We start from the raw sequence: 18,743 nt of genomic DNA on the forward strand, positions 1-18,743 counted from the left end.
AGATGGAATTCCTGTTAAGACTAGATCATTAATGAAACTCTATTGTAGAGATTTTCTATTGTTTGAAAATAAAATGAAAATGAAATAAATATACTGAATATATATATATGCAAAAAAAAAAAAAAAGATCCCAAAAAGATCTTTACCGCTGTTCACCAAGTTGGTGGCTAGTACTGTACTGTAACTCTCCTGGTCCAGCAAGTACTGTAACTTCCTTATGCCCTGATGAAGTTGGGGGGTCTTCAGGTTTCTCAAACGTGTTGAATGTCTTTAATGCAAGCCAATAAATCAATTTGGACTTTTATCATTGGTCTGGCACTCCTATTAGTACTGTACTGTACATATTATTTTTCTGGTAACCTTATGGGCACCCACTGGAAGTTATCGCTGTCTTTTAAAAGCAGCCTAACCTAAGCCAGTGAGCAAACTGAATGTTTTTTAAATTTTTTATTCTTTTCAAAACCTTATACTGTATAAACTAAGAGTACAGTAAGTCCCAGTGCCTCTTGGATGCTTTTTTTTCTTCGTCACAGTCATAGAACAAATCTGACAGGGCTTTTACTGGACCTTTTTCGTACTCTAGTTTTGTCATACAGATCCACCTTAATCTACAGTACAGTATAGTAATGTACAGTACAGTGCTGCACTCCAGACTCATAATGCATTTCCCAGATCCCCCGCATGCTCTCCACAGGGAGCGGTGGAGATGTTTCCATTCACCAATTATATAAAAACGTACAGCATTGAAGGCCTGAGATAAGGCTGTTTCTGGGATATGTGTGGAAAGGTTTATCTGTACAGTAAGTGCATTTACAGGTAACAGGCTTAATGTTATTTACTATTAAAGTACAATCCATAAAACCCTTCGCCATTTGCCTAGGGTGTACAGATTGCTTTATTTACTGACCGGAGAAGGTCTACTGTAACAGAACGGATGATGGAATTCGTTGCGACCTTTGTCTATGTCCTCCGCTGCCTGTAGTGTTGCCAAACAGCCCTTTCCATGCTGTTTGCATTAAGGGTAAAAAAGTTTTAGATTATCATGCATATTCTTCGCTCTATGACTACGGTACTTGGAGGCAAAGCAGCGAAGCAGCTACTGTACTCTTGCAGGTGCCTAATAAAATAATGTACTGTATTCGCTTTTACGGTATTTTATTTGTTCACGCACTTTTTGGGGAGGGGAGAGGGTGGTCTATGGCCAAGGATGTGGCAGGACAGACTGTTAGACCCCTTTCACAATGGGTCATTTTGCAGGCGTTATTGCGTTAAAAATAGCGCCTGAAAACCGACCTGAAACAACCGCTGCTGTGTCTCTTTCACACTGGAGTTGTGCTCTAGCAGGACGGTAAAAAAGTCCTGCTAGCAGCATCTTTGGAGCGGTGAGGGAGCGGTGTACAGTATACTGTATACAGCTCCTCCACTGCTCCTGCCCATTGAAATGAGTGGGCCACCGCGGCTATACCGCTGGCAAAGCGCCTCTGCAGAGGTGCTTTGCGGTGTTTTTGAACCCTTTCTTGGTCGCTAGCGGGGGGGGATAAAACCCCCCCGCTAGTGGCCGAATAGCGCCGCACCTCTCGCCCCAGTGTGAAAGGGGCCTAAGCGATAGACTGGAAGATGTGTACTGTACTGTACTCTAGATACAGTACAGTAGATTGATTTTTGATGCCATACTGTTCAGGGTTTTGTTAAACTTTACCCATTCACTGTATTCTTACTTTTTTTTTCTTTCAGAAACCATTCAGCCTGTTCAGCTGCCCCAAAATCAAGCGTGTTTCTTTTGAATTTTTTTGGGGTGGTGGTGTCACTTTGATGTTCTAATTTTATTAATTTTTTTATTAGACAGATTTCATTATAGACTGATTTTTTGTATAGTAATTTTATTATTTTGTATTCAGATTTTAGAGACAGGTTTTATTTAGGTATTCTTTTTCTAAAAAGTAAAGCAAGTAAAAGCTATATTTTAAAGATACCTGTACTTTAGAGTATTTGTGTTTTTTTATTTATGTTTAATGTGTACAGTAATTTGGTGTAAGTTTTTCCACCTGACAACAGGTTCAGTACAGTACTCTGCCACTCGAAAGGTTTGCCTGTGCCCCAAGGTCTGGCTCATGACATACTGTACTGTACAGTACTGTAAGCTGAAGGTTAGCCAATTTCAAATAGTAAGGTTGGCAAAGAGAATAAATACAGTACATGTTCTCTCATACTCTCATACTCCGCTTGAGTGCTTCCGTCAGTATACCGCTTCCTAAGTTCTGGAACACGAGTCCAATGGATCTGGCTATAGGAACCCCCAAGAACTAGACAACACCAGTCTTGGAGTACATCAGGACTAACTCTTTATTTGAGATCTCACACACATTTATACAGCAGGCTGACTCAAATCTAACCTAATTAACATGAGCTAATTTACTAAAACATTTACCCAGACCAGATGACAGACTTGTGGGCACCGAGCTTCTCACACAGTAGTATAAACACAATAGCTGGAGCTAATTACAGTTACCAATACAAACAACAATCTCCCCCCTCCTCAGCCTAGACCATTCGTCTCCTAGCCAGTGCTGGTGGCTAATGTGATCAGCTCATTCAATTAACATAAACACAGGTAGTTGGAGTTGATGACACCAGCATCTCCTCACAGGATGTGTCCCAACAGTATAATTCAGTCTTATCATTCTAATATGGCATATAAAGGGTTCCCAGAGTCTGTGTGTTTTGGGGGGACATGGAGCTGAATCCAAAGTAACGCCAACCCCAGGGTCCCCAGGCATACAGCTCACAGAGAGCACCATTCCCCCAAATGCTAGGGCCCATAATCGGTGGGCAAGAGGCTTGCGTTCAGTCCCCTCCAATAGCCTCTGTCCCAGGTGAGTCTGTCACATTTCTCCCCCATCAAAGGTTGACTAACAAGGTCCCAGACCTCCACCTGGTCTGGACATACGTTAGTCAGGCAGAGTGAACTCAAATAGTCTTCCCGCATGATCTCCTTTCTTGGCTGTAAGGAATAGTTGACCTCAGTAGGTGTGGGGCAGAGGTCATTTACTCTCTGTCTGGCTGCCAGGGCTTCAGCTGGATTGTTTTTAACATTCCTGGGCTTGGTCTGCTGCTGGGCAGAGGGGCTGATCACCCCAGCTTCCTGAAGCTGTAGAGAGACACTAGGTGCTAGGCAGAGGCCAGCGGAGCTCTGCCCTGTTGCCAGCGATTCATCTGGGAGTAGCAGCTCCACTACATCAGCTTGTCGTCGGAGAGAGGGGCCAACTGTCCCGGCTCCCTGGAACTCCACAGTTGTTGCCGGTGCTGGGAAGAGGTTGGTAGCACTCTGCTCTGTTGCCAGCACTTCTGCTGGGGACTCCGCATCCTCCGCTCCAGTTGCCGTTGGGGCAGGAGGCTGGCTTCCTCCACTCCCAAACTGTGTAGTTGCCATTGGAAAAGGGAGCCGGCTGCTTCCTTTTCCATTCCCTCATCTGGCTGCTGGGACGACATGTCGATGGTACTGTCTCCCAGGTGCACGGATCTTTGCTGGGGAGGAAAGTCCGCTTCCTCCACCCTGGCCAACTGTTGGGGAGGGACAACACACACCTCCTCTCCCTTCTCCCCCTGTATCTGCTGCTGGAAAGTGATTGCCACCTTCTCACCCTGAGCCTCCAAAACTGCCACAGGTGTGGGGCAGAGGTCTTGGACCCTCTGTCCGGTTGCCAGCACTTCTGCTGGGGGTGTGCTAGGTGGTTCCTCCTATACAGAAACGTCTATTAAATCCCCAGTCTCTGGAATTGGTAAAAGTGTGGGACAGAGGTCTTGGACCCTCTGTTCAGTTACCAGATCTTCAGCTGGAGAAGTTTGTTTTAACTCCATAGATGCTGCTGGCAGAAAATCACATGTCCCTGTCTGTGTTGTGGGAGAAAGGCCAACTACCTCTTCTCTCAAGAAGGCCGAAGCCACTGTTGGTGCTGGGCAGAACACAGTGAACTTTGACCCTGATAGCAGCTCTTCTGCTGGAGGCTCATCAGGTTGTTCTTCCTCAGCAGAAAAGTCTATCAAATCCCATGTCTCTGCAACTGATGTCTGGGGATAGAGGTTCACCATCTCCTGTCCATGGAACCAAGAAGATGCTATCATTTCTGGGCAGAGGTTAGCAGAGCTCTGCCCTGTTGTCAGCACTTCAGGTTTGGGGATGGCAATCTCCGGATTTTCCACTGCCGATTCTCTGGCATGCTGCTGAACTTGTTCTAGCAGTTTCCTGTATGCCCTTTCCAGATGCTGTTCCTTCCTTAGCAAATGGTCCAGATCAGGTTTGAGCTCTGAGACCCCTGCAAGACCGAGCATAGACTCTCTATATTCTCTCAGGTCCTCAAGGTCAGGTTCCCCTTCATCGCCAAACATAAAATGATCTGTAAGACTCTCCCACAGCAATCCAGGGCCGCCAAAGTCATATCCCTCCGGAGAGCATTCTGTTGTCTCCCCTAAATATCCCTCCTCTGCGTGCCATTGCAGAGCCTGATAACGATTGTCCAGCTCTATCTCCTGCTGGACCAGCCTGTCCAACTCAGTCACCCATTGCTCCTGGGGCTGCTCTCCCAGGAATGCCATCCGCAATGCCCGTTGGTCACTGGCCTGTTGCTCTTGGGTTGGAAAGCACTTGCCCTGTTTTATACCAGCGAGCTGGAGGGCTCCGATCCAGAGCCCCACCCGAATCTGCTGCCTGAGCTCCAGGTATTCATCCTTAGACACAGTCCTGGTGTATGTTGAAAGGATGATCTGCAGCAGCCCCGGGAACTCTGATGCCAGGTCCATATTTCTGCTGGGGTGACTGAAGTCTGCTATGCTGATCTTGGATCCAGTTGGAGGTTTGGATGTCCCAGACTGCAGGAAGCTTTCCCGCTGCTTGCCACCAATGTCACAGAACGTCCCACACTCCGTTTGAGTGCTTCCGTCAGTATACCGCTTCCTAAGTTCTGGAACACGAGTCCAATGGATCTGGCTATAGGAACCCCCAAGAACTAGACAACACCAGTCTTGGAGTACATCAGGACTAACTCTTTATTTGAGATCTCACACACATTTATACAGCAGGCTGACTCAAAGCTAACCTAATTAACATGAGCTAATTTACTAAAAAATTTACCCAGACCAAATGACAGACTTGTGGGCACCGAGCTTCTCACACAGTAGTATAAACACAATAGCTGGAGCTAATTACAATTAACAATACAAACAACAATCTCCCCCCTCCTCAGCCTAGACCATTCGTCTCCTAGCCAGTGCTGGTGGCTAATGTGATCAGCTCATTCAATTAACATAAACACAGGTAGTTGGAGTTGATGACACCAGCATCTCCTCACAGGATGTGTACCAACAGTATAATTCAGTCTTATCATTCTAATATGGCATATAAAGGGTTCCCAGAGTCTGTGTGTTTTGGGGGGACATGGAGCTGAATCCAAAGTAACACCAACCCCAGGGTCCCCAGGCATACAGCTTACAGAGAGCACCATTCCCCCAAATGCTAGGGCCCATAATCGGTGGGCAAGAGGCTTGCGTTCAGTCCCCTCCAATAGCCTCTGTCCCGGGTGAGTCTGTCACACTGTTCATAAACTATTTTTATTTAACGGAGTCCAGCAAAAATAAACTGTACATATTGGGATGTTTAATAACAGTAGTACGACACTTGTACAGTATACTGTAGGTACAGTACAGTCATGTGCTGTAGCTTACAGTAGTACCACGCCATCTCAACGCCATCTTACTCAGAGGATGTCTGCAACCATTTAACCCCATTACTGGCCATAAATGGTGCAGCACAGGAATGTTTCGGATCATTGTCCATTATCACACGGCATCCGTCTGGGTATACTTGCTTTAGGTACTGTACAGTATGGAACCAGCGCGTTGGTGACTATATGCACTTTGTTTTTTTGTGGAAATCCAATAAAAAAAAGGCGCAGTTTAGGAATACTGTACTTTACAGTATTTGTGTTTATTTATTCTGTTAAATGTGTATTTTTTGTAATGTTTTGCTCCTGCCAGGAGGTTCTGCCGTCTAAGCGGCGCCAGCAATAGATACATACTGTATGGTAGAAAAACTACATTAAAAGTACCATAGACATACAGTACATTATAAAGTACAGTAGGAAACATACTTCCCACCGTCCACCCCCCCCCCCCAACAATTCAGCCAGTTGGGGTGTTGGGCCAGTTTACAGGCACCCCCAGAGTATTTATTTTTTTACTGTTTTTTGTTTTTTTTTTTTACAATTATTTCTAATTAATTTTTGTACATTTGTTTTGATATTTTGAACATTTGGTCTCCGTGTTTCATTTGCCACTTTTATTTTTTTAACCAATATTTATTACAAATATTTTTAGATGAGAATTACATACAAAACATACTATACAGTACAGTACAGTACTGTGTAGCAAGGGATGTCTATCCAACGGTTAGGTTGCAAAGTGCATTAACAGTGCTAAACATACTGTACTGTACATGTCATGTGCTTACTGTACAGTATATACAGTAGTGAACCATTCCCAAAACACAATACTGTACTTCAAGAGTCCAAAGACACGTGCAACACTTACAGTAATTATTGACAACCTTGCTCAGTCATTTTCCACTTTTGACAGCATGAGGAGAAAAAAAAGCCGATCACCGGCTTATGTTAAAGGGACATCGGTCGCGAATAGGAAGGAGGCACATATGCCTCATCTGTGCCTGCCAGTGCCCACAGTGCCCAGCAGTGCCACCTATCAATGCCCACAAGTGCCACTTATCAATGCCCACCAGTGGTGCCAATCAGTGCCACCTAGCAGTGCTGCCATCAGTGTAAGCAATCAGTGCCCATTATTGCCACCCATCAGTGCCCATCACTGTCACCCATCAGTGCCCATCACTGCCACCTATTGGTGCCCATCAGTGCCGCCTCATCAGCGTGCATCAATGAAGGAGAAAAATTACCTGTTTTCAAAATTTTATAACAAAATATAAAAAAAATACAAAATTTTTTTTTAAATTCAGTCTTTTTCAATTTGTTTAACAAAAAACTAAAAACCGCAGGGGTGATCAAATACCACCAAAAGAAAGCTCTATTTGTGGGAAAAAAATGATAAAAATTTAATTTGAGTACAGTGTTGTATGACCGCACAATTGTCATTCAAAGTGCGACAGGGCTAAAAGCTGAAAATTGGTCTGGACAGGAGGGGGGGTTTAAGTGCCTAGTAAGCAAGTGGTTAATGGCTGTGTGTTGAGTTATATTGAGGGGACAGCACATGTCACATGAAAAGATATAATAAAATATTTACAAAAATGTGAGGGGTGTACTCACTTTTGTGAGATACTGTATATATATATATATATATATATATATATATATATACACACACACACACACACACTATATGTACAAAAAAGTGGGGAACATGGATAAACAGGGAAAACTGAAAATGTGGGGAACAGATGGGAAGGTGGGACCAGAACTGGGTTCAGGTAAAAGGGGATCAGGACAGAGGCAGCAGGGTTCAGGATGCAGGTCAGTAGTAGTAATATTAGAGGAGGGACTAAATACCCTCCCAACAGCCAGTATCAGATGGAGACTGATTACTGGAGTCTGGCAGACATGTGCAGTTCGTTTTGTACGAATTTCTATGCTTTCAAATTGTATACGAAATACGAAATTTAGTTGACGAATTTCAGATCCCAATTCCGTTACAACGGAAACGTGACTGGTGTTTTGTTGACCATTCAGAGGTTTTCTTCTGCTGCTGAGTGAGGGTTGGGAAAATTACCTTTTTTAACCCCTTCCCGCCGACCGTACGCAGATATGCGTACTCGGCTTTCCGGGGTTATACCGGGATGATGCCCGCAGCTGCAGGCATCATCCAGGTACCGTTGTTTACAGTGGGCGATCAGCTACCCGTGTATAACAACCTATAACATCCCCCCCTCCCGCCGCCTCCCGCCGCCTCTCGCCGCCTCTCGCCGCCTCCCGCCGCTGTTACCGGGCCTCCCGTGCGATCGGGAGGCCCGGTGTCCATTCGGCTGCCTTCGGCGGCTGGGGGCGGGCTGGAACGAAGCTGCGAGCGGCTTCGTTCCAGCCTTCTCGTTGTAAACGCGGAAGCGACGTCATGACGTCACTTCCCGTTTACTCGGCTGCCAATGGCGCCGAATTTAAAAAAGTACACAGTATTCAGAATCGCCGTTTTCGGCGATCTGAATACTTTGAAGTGTAAAGGAGGGAAGGGGGGTCTTTTAGACCCCCCATCCCTCCATAAAGAGTACCTGTCACCACCTATTACTGTCACAAGGGATGTTTACATTGCTTGTGACAGCAATAAAAGTAAAAAAAAAAAAAAAAATTTTTTAAACACAATTTATAAAGTACAAAAATAAATTAAATAAATAAAAAAAAAAAAATTTTTAAAGTGCCCCTGTCCCCATGAGCTCGCGCAGCGAAGAAAACGCATACGGAAGTCACGCCCGCATATGTAAATGGTGTTCAAACCACACATGTGAGGTATCGCCGCGATCGTCAAAGCGAGAGCAATAATTCTAGCCCTAGACCTCCTCTGTAGCTCAAACCTGGTAACCGTAAAAATTTTTTAAAGCGTCGCCTATGGAAATTCATAGGTACCGTAGTTCGTCGTCATTCCACGAGTGCGTGCAATTATAAAGGGTGACATGTTTGGTATCTATTTACTCTGCGTAACATCATCTTTCACATTATACAAAAAAATTGGGGTAACTTTACTGTTTGGATTTTTTAAAATTCATGAAAGTGTCACTTTTCCAAAAATTTGCATTTAAAACACCGCTGCACAAATACCGTGTGATAAAAAATATTGCAACAATCGCCATTTTATTCTCTAGATTCTCTGCTAAAAAAATATATATACTGTTTGGGGGTTCTAAGTCATTTTCTAGCAAAAAATACGGATTTTAACTTGTAAACACCAAATTTCAAAAATAGGCTTAGTCATGAAAGGGTTAATATGGGAGTAGGAGACTGGTACTGGTAGTTGATGGGAGATTCAGAATTGGACAAAAAAAATAAGAATGTTCGTTAATATCGTTCTATTATTGTCATAATAATTACGATTATTTGTTATGATGAAGTTAAAAACCCAGGAAGTCAGCACAGCACAGGGATGGTGGGAGCCCCTCATAATGAGCACAGCAGGGGTACAGCCCCAGGAGTAAGTCAGTCCAGCACAGGGATGGTGGGAGCCCCTCATAATGAGCACAGCAGGGATACAGCCCCAGGAGGAAGTCAGCATAGCACAAGGATGGTGGGAGCCCCTCATAATGAGCACAGCAGGGGTACAAACCCAGGAAGTCAGCACAGCACAGGGATGGTGGGAGCCCCTCATAATGAGCACAGCAGGGGTACACTCCCAGGAGGAAGTCAGCACAGCACAGGGATGGTGGGAGCCCCTCATAATGAGATTAATGAGTCGACGACTGCCATATTGAGAAAGGTAGTTTTTGCTTTTTAAATTCATCATAACGAACGTTCGTAATTGTTACGAAAAGTTAACGAACCTAATGAAAATTCGTATTTCGTACGAATCCAAATTGAATTTCGGACACGAATTATGAAATATGAATTAACAACTAATTCAAAACGGAATGAAACTAAACAAATTTATTGACGGTGCACATGTCTAGAGTCTGGTGGCCGCTGGGAAACATCCGCTGGTGGACACCAGAACTACAACCTCCCACTCTGGGAAGCACAGTGATCACAGCAGATGGTTCTATTTATTACCCCTATCATCATAACATTATACTGTACTAGCAAGTGTGTGCTTTTTTAAATGAGTATGGTGTATGTACTTTTAACATAAGCCTAAATGTTATAACAAAAGACAATGACGTATACATTTTTATTCAAAGAAAGTTTAGGCCATTCCTGTATCCTTTGACAAAACCTTAATTGTTTCATGAACAGAGGTCATCGATACCTAGATGTCCAGACAGACCAAATAAAGCAGCATCAGTATTGGTCGGTTACTTGATAATTATTCTATGACTAATTTGTCTAGCTAAATATATTTTACATTACATTTTGGAGTAGTGGGAGGGAGATAGAAGGATTTTATTTAGAGAAATATTTTAATAAATACCATGCTCAGAATTTTTGTTATAGGCTGACCAATAGAAAAAAAAAAATTAAAACGATTTTGGTTTCTTTTTTTATTTTTGATATATTTTAATAAATGTTTAATTTAATTATTTATTTTTTAGAGGTTTTAATTCTTTTTTTGCATTTAGTATGTGAGTAGTGTGAACAGGCCCTTAGTTGTATAGTAGTATCACCCACATACTGGGATTTTTAAGTGCAATCCAGTAAATATGTTACATGGGTAATATAACATGAGACAAATAAGGGAATTCATAAAGAGATGTCCTACAAAATCAATTAGTGCAATCAAAATATACAAACTGTGCTCAAATATTCAAAATAAAGTTGCCAGCTGACTCCAGATAAGTCAAATCACAACACTTAATACTGACATTAAAAGATGCTGCTTCTGACCCCCGGCGCCTCTACACTGAGAACCGTGTGATCAAACACCGCCAATCGCTCGGTTTTCAGAGCTCCCCGAGCAGAGAGCTGCTGACTGTCAGCAGGTCTCTGCTCTGCCTCCTCCCTGCTCACTGGAGCACTAAGCTGTGGAGGGGCAGGGAGCGGCCGGTTCAGTCTCTCAGCGGCTCGCTGAGAGGCTGAACAGGGTGTCAGTCCAGGCACCTAGCAAGTCCCGACTTCAGCCCGCTCTCTGCTGAAAATGGGTCACAAATGAGCTTTGGCTATACGTCTCCTTTAAATAACACAAAACAGTACCTTACACTGAAAAATGTGCAAAAATAAAATATACTGCTACAATATAATAATAATATTCAGTGTAAAATAATAATAAAAGTTGTAGCCCAAAAAAATTGTATATATTCAAAAGATAAAGTCCAATTAATAAATAGTGCAACCACCACAGTGACATTGTGATCCAAATGATAAATGTGCTCCGTGTCTCCACCACCCATATAAATTGGCTGCTCACCTCAAGGCCATGACCCCTGCATTATCAGAAAGGAAGGCTGAGCCTTAGGCGTGATCCCACAGCCATCTTAGTTTGGAGCCAAACGCTAGCATGTGTTTGACACATGTTTTTAGTTAGCACTGGTGGCAGTGCTATATTTATTATCATGTTTTTCCAATAAAATCTCTAAAGAGAGAGAGCATTAGATCTTATGTGCTTCCCTTTTGCTTCCCATATGCTTCTGGTGTTCCAGAGCTTTTGAGGACCATTTAACCCAATTCTGAGGGAAAATGAGTGAGGATTTACCAAGTGTCCATCAGAGTCATTATCCCTAAAGGGGAACACAGCTTGCTTTGACCTTTCTGGTAATGCTGGGATCATGGCCTTGAGGTGAACGGCCAGCTTATATGGGTGGTGGAGACACTGAGCACCTTTATCATTTGGTTCACATTCATTGGACTTTATATTTTGATTATATTTAAAATGGGAAAAGGGACACTGTCACGGAACATCCCACACTCCGCTTGAGTGCTTCCGTCAGTATACCGCTTCCTAAGTTCTGGAACACGAGTCCAATGGATCTGGCTATAGGAACCCCCAAGAACTAGACAACACCAGTCTTGGAGTACATCAGAACTACTCTTTATTTGAGATCTCCCACACATTTATACACCAGGATGACTCAAAGCTAACCTAATTAACATGAGCTCCAATAGGAGTCCTCCCGTCTCCTACATTGTATAGAGGACAATGTGATCCGCTCATTCAATTTACACACATTACCATAAACATCAACACAGGGTTAATTAGAACAAACAACAATGAGTTGAATACCCTTAGAACCTAGACTAAACATATTTACATTAAACACATTATAGCTGACATCAGACAGGTGAGTGGAGTTGATGAAATTAGCGTCTCCTCACAGTATGTGTCCCAACAGTATAATTCAGTCTTATCATTCTAATATGGCATATAACGGGTTCCAGAGTCTGTGTGTTTTTGGGGGGACATGGAGCTGAATCCAACGTAACACCAACCCCAGGGTCCCCAGGCATACAGCTCACAGAGAGCACCATTCCCCCAAATGCTAGGGCCCATAATCAAAAGGCAACAGGCTTGCATACAGTCCTCTCCAACAGCCTCTGTCCCGGCTAGGTCTGTGACAGACACAATCATGAGATGTGCTAAGGAGCAGACCTGTACAGCTTGGTTTGGGTGAACAGCAGTGAAAAATGGGACTTGTGTGTCCCTTTTACATTGTATGAGAATCTTTATGATCCTTGAATGAATTCACCCCTGCTCACAAGCAAGTGGAACTTGATGCAGTCATCGTGAGAAGTGGTAATATTTTTTTGGAAAACTGAAAGGCATTTAATCATCCCCGAGGAAGAGATTAATTAATAAATCTAGAAACACGTTGGATGTATGATGCCCAAGCAAATTATCTGCTGAACATCAAATCCTTCAAAGAGATATGTAACATTGCCAAAGTATCAATTGTATATTGATGTGTACAGTGGATCTTGGCCTAAATATGGCCACTAGGAATGGGCTGTCTGTTCAAATCGACATGAGTTCGACTCGAACATCGGCCGTTCACTTGTTCGCCGAATTTCAAACATTATGGTCTGTTCTGTTCAAATTCGAGCGGCGCGTCACAGCCGCCCATAATGCAGTGCATTGCTGGCTGATGATTGGCAAAGCATGCACTATGACCCGCATGCTTTGGCCAATCACAGCTCCGTCAGCGATGAGAGCCATAATTGGCCACAGGCAGGGTGCCTGTGGCCAATTATGGCTCAAGGGGTTAAGTACATGCCCCACACTACATAAGGCCGCCCGCACGTTGGCCTTGTGTAGTGTGTTGGTGGCACTTGTTCAGAGAAAGACAGAGAGAGTGTAATTTCATTAAGTTTGAGCAGGCAGGCAATTCCTGGTGTTCTGTTGCTAATATACTTCAGGCAGGCAGGCGAGACAGTTGGCTGCACAGTGTATTTAGTATATATATGCATCACGGCTTTGTATATATATATATATATATATATATATATATATATATATATATATATATATATACACTGTATACAGTTTAATATATATACACTGTATAAAGTTTAACTTCATCTCACTGCAGACCGTTCCTGGTGTACTGTCGCTAATATACTTCAAGCAGGTGGGCGAGACAGTTAGTTAGCTGCAGTGTATTTAGTATATATATATATATATATATATATATATATATATATATATATATATATATACACACATCCCGGCTTTGTGTATATATATATATATATATATATATATATATATGTAGCGGGCACCTACTTTTAGGTAGGTGACCCTTCCTGGTAGTTTCTATGTCAGGTAAATTTAGACAGGCTATATTACAGCAGGCCTGTCTGTTGTTAATTTCCATTTGAGTGACAGGTAGTTTGTATGCTAATCTCGGCCAATCATTAATTTGCTTGGTAACACCCAGGACTCTCATATATAAGGGGAGTCACGTGTTTTCCGGGAGAAGTTCGGAGTTTGGGTTGGAGTTGAGGTCCTGCTCTGAGGAGCGGGGGAAGCCAGCCAGGTTCCCGGAGGGGGAGGTGGAGGTTTTCCCCTCCGGGGAACCGACGGAGCTTCACCCTTGCAATACAGGTGGAGAACCGGTCCTCATGGAGCAACAGACGACATCTTACAGCATGCTCTACGAGCAGGGCCCTCCTGTACCTTTTGTATTGAACTGTACTGTAATTGTGTTGTCCCCCTTATACATTGTAAAGCACTGCGTAAAATGTTGGCACTATATAAATCTCGTATTATAATAATAATAATAATAATGTAGTCGCTGGTGTCGATGGCCGCCCCTGTGGGGATGGAAGCGGGCCATAAAGGATAAAGGGAACTAAGAATCATTGCGGAAGAAGCAGCAACAAAGCAGAAGGAAACTGGAAAATCGATCGTTTATGAGTGGCACATGGACTATTGATCACGTGAGTGAAAGCCCAAGGGAAGGGTACTACCAGAGGCTGAGGGTTGTTGGTATGCAAGTCAAGTGATATGGGCGGTGATGGCCTATGACTTTGGGTTCAGCAATGCCTCAGGATTCCAATCAGTCAAGCGGGAAGAGTTATTCAGAGTGACTTTTTTTTAGCTCAACTTGGAAGTACCATGTAGATGGGAAGTAGTGGTAAAAAGGTAGCGGTGAAGCTGCAAGCACACATAGAGATACAGACTGTTCTTTCGTCGTCGGGGATATCTGTTTCATGTTTGCCGCTAAACCATCTCCCATAGCAACGAAGTCTGCATTTCAGTAACTGTTGCCAAGTTAGCCTGCAGTATAACAGTACCTGCCACCAGGGGTCCCTGGGGAGGACTTCTAATATGTGCAGCTACAGTTCCTCGCACGCTGAACCAACAAGTGGGGGGTGGAGCCACGCCCCAGAGGAAAAGTTTTCAGTGTGCCATGCGCCAGAGCGAGAAAGACGGAGGAAGATGGCGGAAGGTGTTGGGAATACACTTGCCATGCAGCGGTTACCTGATCTGCAGGACCGGGTTCTGATTGACACCGGTGTTCAATTGGAGCTGACTGGAGGACTGGCATTGGGAGTGATTGACGGAGTAGAGAGGCTCTGTATGTTGTGTCATGGATGTCGGAGGCTTACAGTTGGAGTCACCGCCTGGGCTCAGTGTGGGCATTGTGGTATCCAATTGACGCGATTGGGTCCTGTTCAACAAGAGGTCAAATACTATGCTGATAATATTGGAACGGGACTTTGTCTGCCACAAGAACAGGTGATTCGGAAGGCCGGAGAGGGTTGTGTATCGCCTGCAGCAGCAGTGGAGGAGCTCCCGTCTGATTCGGCTGAATCGGAGTCACCAAAAGATCAGGTAGGATCTGTGGGAAAAGCCTGTAGCCTGGCTGGGGACCCAGGGACTGTTGAAGTTGTTGCCCAATCTTTGGAAGATACCCCTGAGGAGCCCGTTAGCAGTAAGCCCTCTGATTTGCCCGTCCGGAAGGAGCTTACGTTAGAGGAGGGGGATCCCTCGGGTGAGCCGGACAGGGTATACGGAGGCCGGGCTGTGGATTGGGGATCACCGCAGATTCTGCAAAAGTATGGATCGATGGACAATCTTTTTGAGTGGTCATCTCCAGAAGAGTTTGATTCAAGTAGTGAGGAGGAATATTTCTTGGAAAGTTCAACTTTAGTGGAGGCTTCCACAGGAGCGTCAGGAAAGTTGTCTGGTACAGATAAAACTCCAGTAACCCCATTTAATGTGTCAAGTACTACCTTTCCTACTAGGCCAGCTACGTTTCAACAATGGGTCAGCAGGGCTACTGACGCTTGTGTTTTGCCTGGTAGAGGAAAGGCTAAGAACTTGCCTATTCAAAACTAGAAAAATACTGCGCTATCCCAGAAATGTCAATGTAAAAATGAGAGCTGCAACTATAAAAGTGAGACACAACCACTTACTATACAATAAATCAAAAAAATAGCTGCGCTGCAATTAGTGGAAAATAAAAAATAAAACAAAAATACATTGATGTGATCAATTTTAAGAGTGAAAATAAGCATCCACATGTGATGAATTCATAGTGAAAAATCAATATTCCTTCTCATAATGCAAATGAATCTGTTGAAATAAATAAACAAAAAATTGTCCAATCGCAAAGTGCATAAAGTGAATAGTTCATGAGGGAAAATTATCCTTTTGCACAGAGATGCATAACAGTCATCCAAAACGTGAATGGCATGCAACTTTATCTTCAAGCCTCAGGTAAAGAGCTGCCAACGGATCCCTACTACATAGAAGATTCCTGTCAGGGAGGCCTTAAATTGGGATCCGTTGGCAGCTCTTTATATGAGGCTGGGGTTGACAGCCATCCGCCGTATGATCTCCTAAATAGAGATCAAAGGAGTCGGTAAGGGGCAGTGCATTTATAGGTGGAGGATACTTTCTGTCATCACAATTTCCTTGAAGATAAAGTTGCATGCCATTCACGTTTTGGATGACTGTTATGCATCTCTGTGCAAAAGGATAATTTTCCCTCATGAACTATTCACTTTATGCACTTTGCGATTGGACTATTTTTTGTTTATTTATTTCAACAGATTCATTTGAATTATGAGAAGGAATATTGATTTTTCACTATGAATTCATCACATGTGGATGCTTATTTTCACTCTTATAAAGGACTTGCCTAGACTCTCAAGATTCCAGAGAGAGGTTCAGCGAAAAGGTAGCTCAAGAATGGGGCTTTGACTACCCCTATGTTCTGGAACATGTTATGGATGTTATTGAAAGTTCCCGAGAAACATGGGAGGATGAACTTGTGTGGGACTATCTTCACGTTCCTAAGCCAAAAAGGACACCTGACAGTGAGGTTTGGGTCCAGTTCAAGGATATTCATCAAGAGTGGAGGCTTGGAAGAGCGATTCACAAAGATAGAGTATTAGTGGTAAAGGCTGGACAAAATACCCGTAGCTACTCTATCTCGGTGAGAGGACCAGGGGACAGTCAAAAGAGGTTGCCTGACCCGAGGTACTATTTGTGAGGATTGTATTCACAAATGTATTTTTTCTACCCAGTCCAGTTTGACTGCAGGATGGCAGATGGGTTAGGGTGGGTTTTCCCCCAAGTAAACTGTTAAGCAGGAGACTTGCATACATGGTGCCTAACAAGGACAAAGTTAAGGACACTAGAGTGCGCTGTTTCTGCTAAGTCCCTTTGTAGCACAAGTACTTCTCCAAGGACTCTTGTTTAAGAGCCAAACAGAAAGTTTATTTGCCAACGGGCAGACGGATTCATTTGTTGAGCATGCATAGTTGCCAACATTGGGAAAAAAAATTTCAGGACACTTTTTTTGGCCGTAGGCGGAGTCAGCCTATAATTAGAGGGCGGGTCATGCGTTAGTAGGCGTGGCATAAATTAAAAGAAATATGTGGCGCGCAAAGCGCAAAAAATGGGCGTGGTTTACGTGAAATAGTGGGCATGGCTTACATGGGCGTGGCTTACATGGGGTGTGGTTAGAGTCTGAGATTAATGACGGATGCAGGGGGAAAGGGGGGTAGAGGGATGGAGGGACAGCAGACCCAGATCCTACACCACAATAGCAATGTGTATTCCAGAGTTTAACCTTCAGCAGATAAAGATACTCCAAACACCTGGTGTTGGCGCTTCAATCATCCCGGCACCATGGTTGTTATGGTGTTGTCAGGATGATTGAAGCGCATTATTTCTATTATTACATTGTAATATAAAATGAAATCATTCAACTCACCATAATGCAGAATCAGTGGGACCACTGAGTGTGTCACCTGCTACGTTGCCTGCCACCAGATGCCATCAGGTTCCCCCAGCAGAGTCTGTCCTTACATCAGGTGCCCCCAGCAAAGTTCATCCTTACATCAGGTGCCCCCAGCAGAGTCTGTCCTTGCATCAGGTGCCCCAGCAGAGTGCCTTCTTCCATCAGGCATTCCCAGTGGAGTGCCTCTTACATCAGGTGTCCCCAGTACAGTACCTCTTACATCAGGTGTCCCCAGCGGAGTGCCTCTTACATCAGGTATCCCCAGCGGAGTGTTGGCTGCAGATGGAGTGTTGGCTACAGTCTAGCTACATCTCCTCAAGAGTGGTGACAAGGGGAGAGAGGTGTGTGGGTGGAGGCATGGTGACTTGGGGTGTTACAGGCTGACTTGGGGAAGGGTTGAGACAGGGTGGTGATTTGGGGGTGCCGGCATGATGGTGACCTGGGGGGTGCAGGCATGGTGGTGACTAGGCCGGAGGGGGTGCAGGCATGGTGGTGACTAGGCTGGAGGGGGTGCAGGCATGGTGGTGACTAGGCTGGAGGGGGTGCAGGCATGGGGGGAGGGGGATGCAGGCATGGTGTTTTGTTATGGGGGGAGGCGGGTGCAGGCATGGTGTTGACATGGGGGAGGGGGTACAGGTATGGTCGTGACATGAGGGGGAACAGGTATGGTGATGACATGGGGGAGGGAGGCAGGTATAGTGGTGACATGGGGGGAGGGGGCTGCAGGTATGGTGGTGATATGGGGGAGGGGGTGCAGGTATAGTGGCGACATGGAGGGAACATGTATGGTAATGACATGGGGGAGGGGGGGCAGGTATGGTGGTGATATGGGGGGAGGGGGCCAGGGTTGGACTGGGACAAAAATGTGGCCCTGGACTTCATCCAGACCGGCCCAGGGCACAACACATCAGGGTACGGTACATCAGGCCACATCAGGGCACAAGGCACATCAGGATACAAGGCACATCAGTGCACAGCATATCAGGGTACAGCACACCAGGCCACATCAGGGTACAGAGCCCAGCACATCAGCGTATAGGGCACATCAGGGCACAACACATCAGGGTACAGAGCCCAGCACATCAGCGTACAGGGCACAGTACATCAGGACACAGTACATCAGGGTACAGCACATCAGGGTACAGCACATCAGGGCACAGGACATCAGGGCACAAGTCACAGTAAATCAGGGCACACGACATTGAGGCACAGGACATCGGGGCACATCAGGGCACGGGGCACCGGGCCACAAGGCACATCAGGTCATGGGGCACATCAGGGCATAGGACATCGGGGCACAGCACATCAGGGCATATAGCACATCAGGGCACGGGGCACATCAGGGCACATAACACATCAGGGCACATTAGGGCACATGGCACATCAGGCCACGGGGCACATCAGG

This window comes from Aquarana catesbeiana, linkage group LG13 (assembly GCF_042186555.1).
Source record: "Aquarana catesbeiana isolate 2022-GZ linkage group LG13, ASM4218655v1, whole genome shotgun sequence".
Classification (NCBI taxonomy): domain Eukaryota; kingdom Metazoa; phylum Chordata; class Amphibia; order Anura; family Ranidae; genus Aquarana; species Aquarana catesbeiana.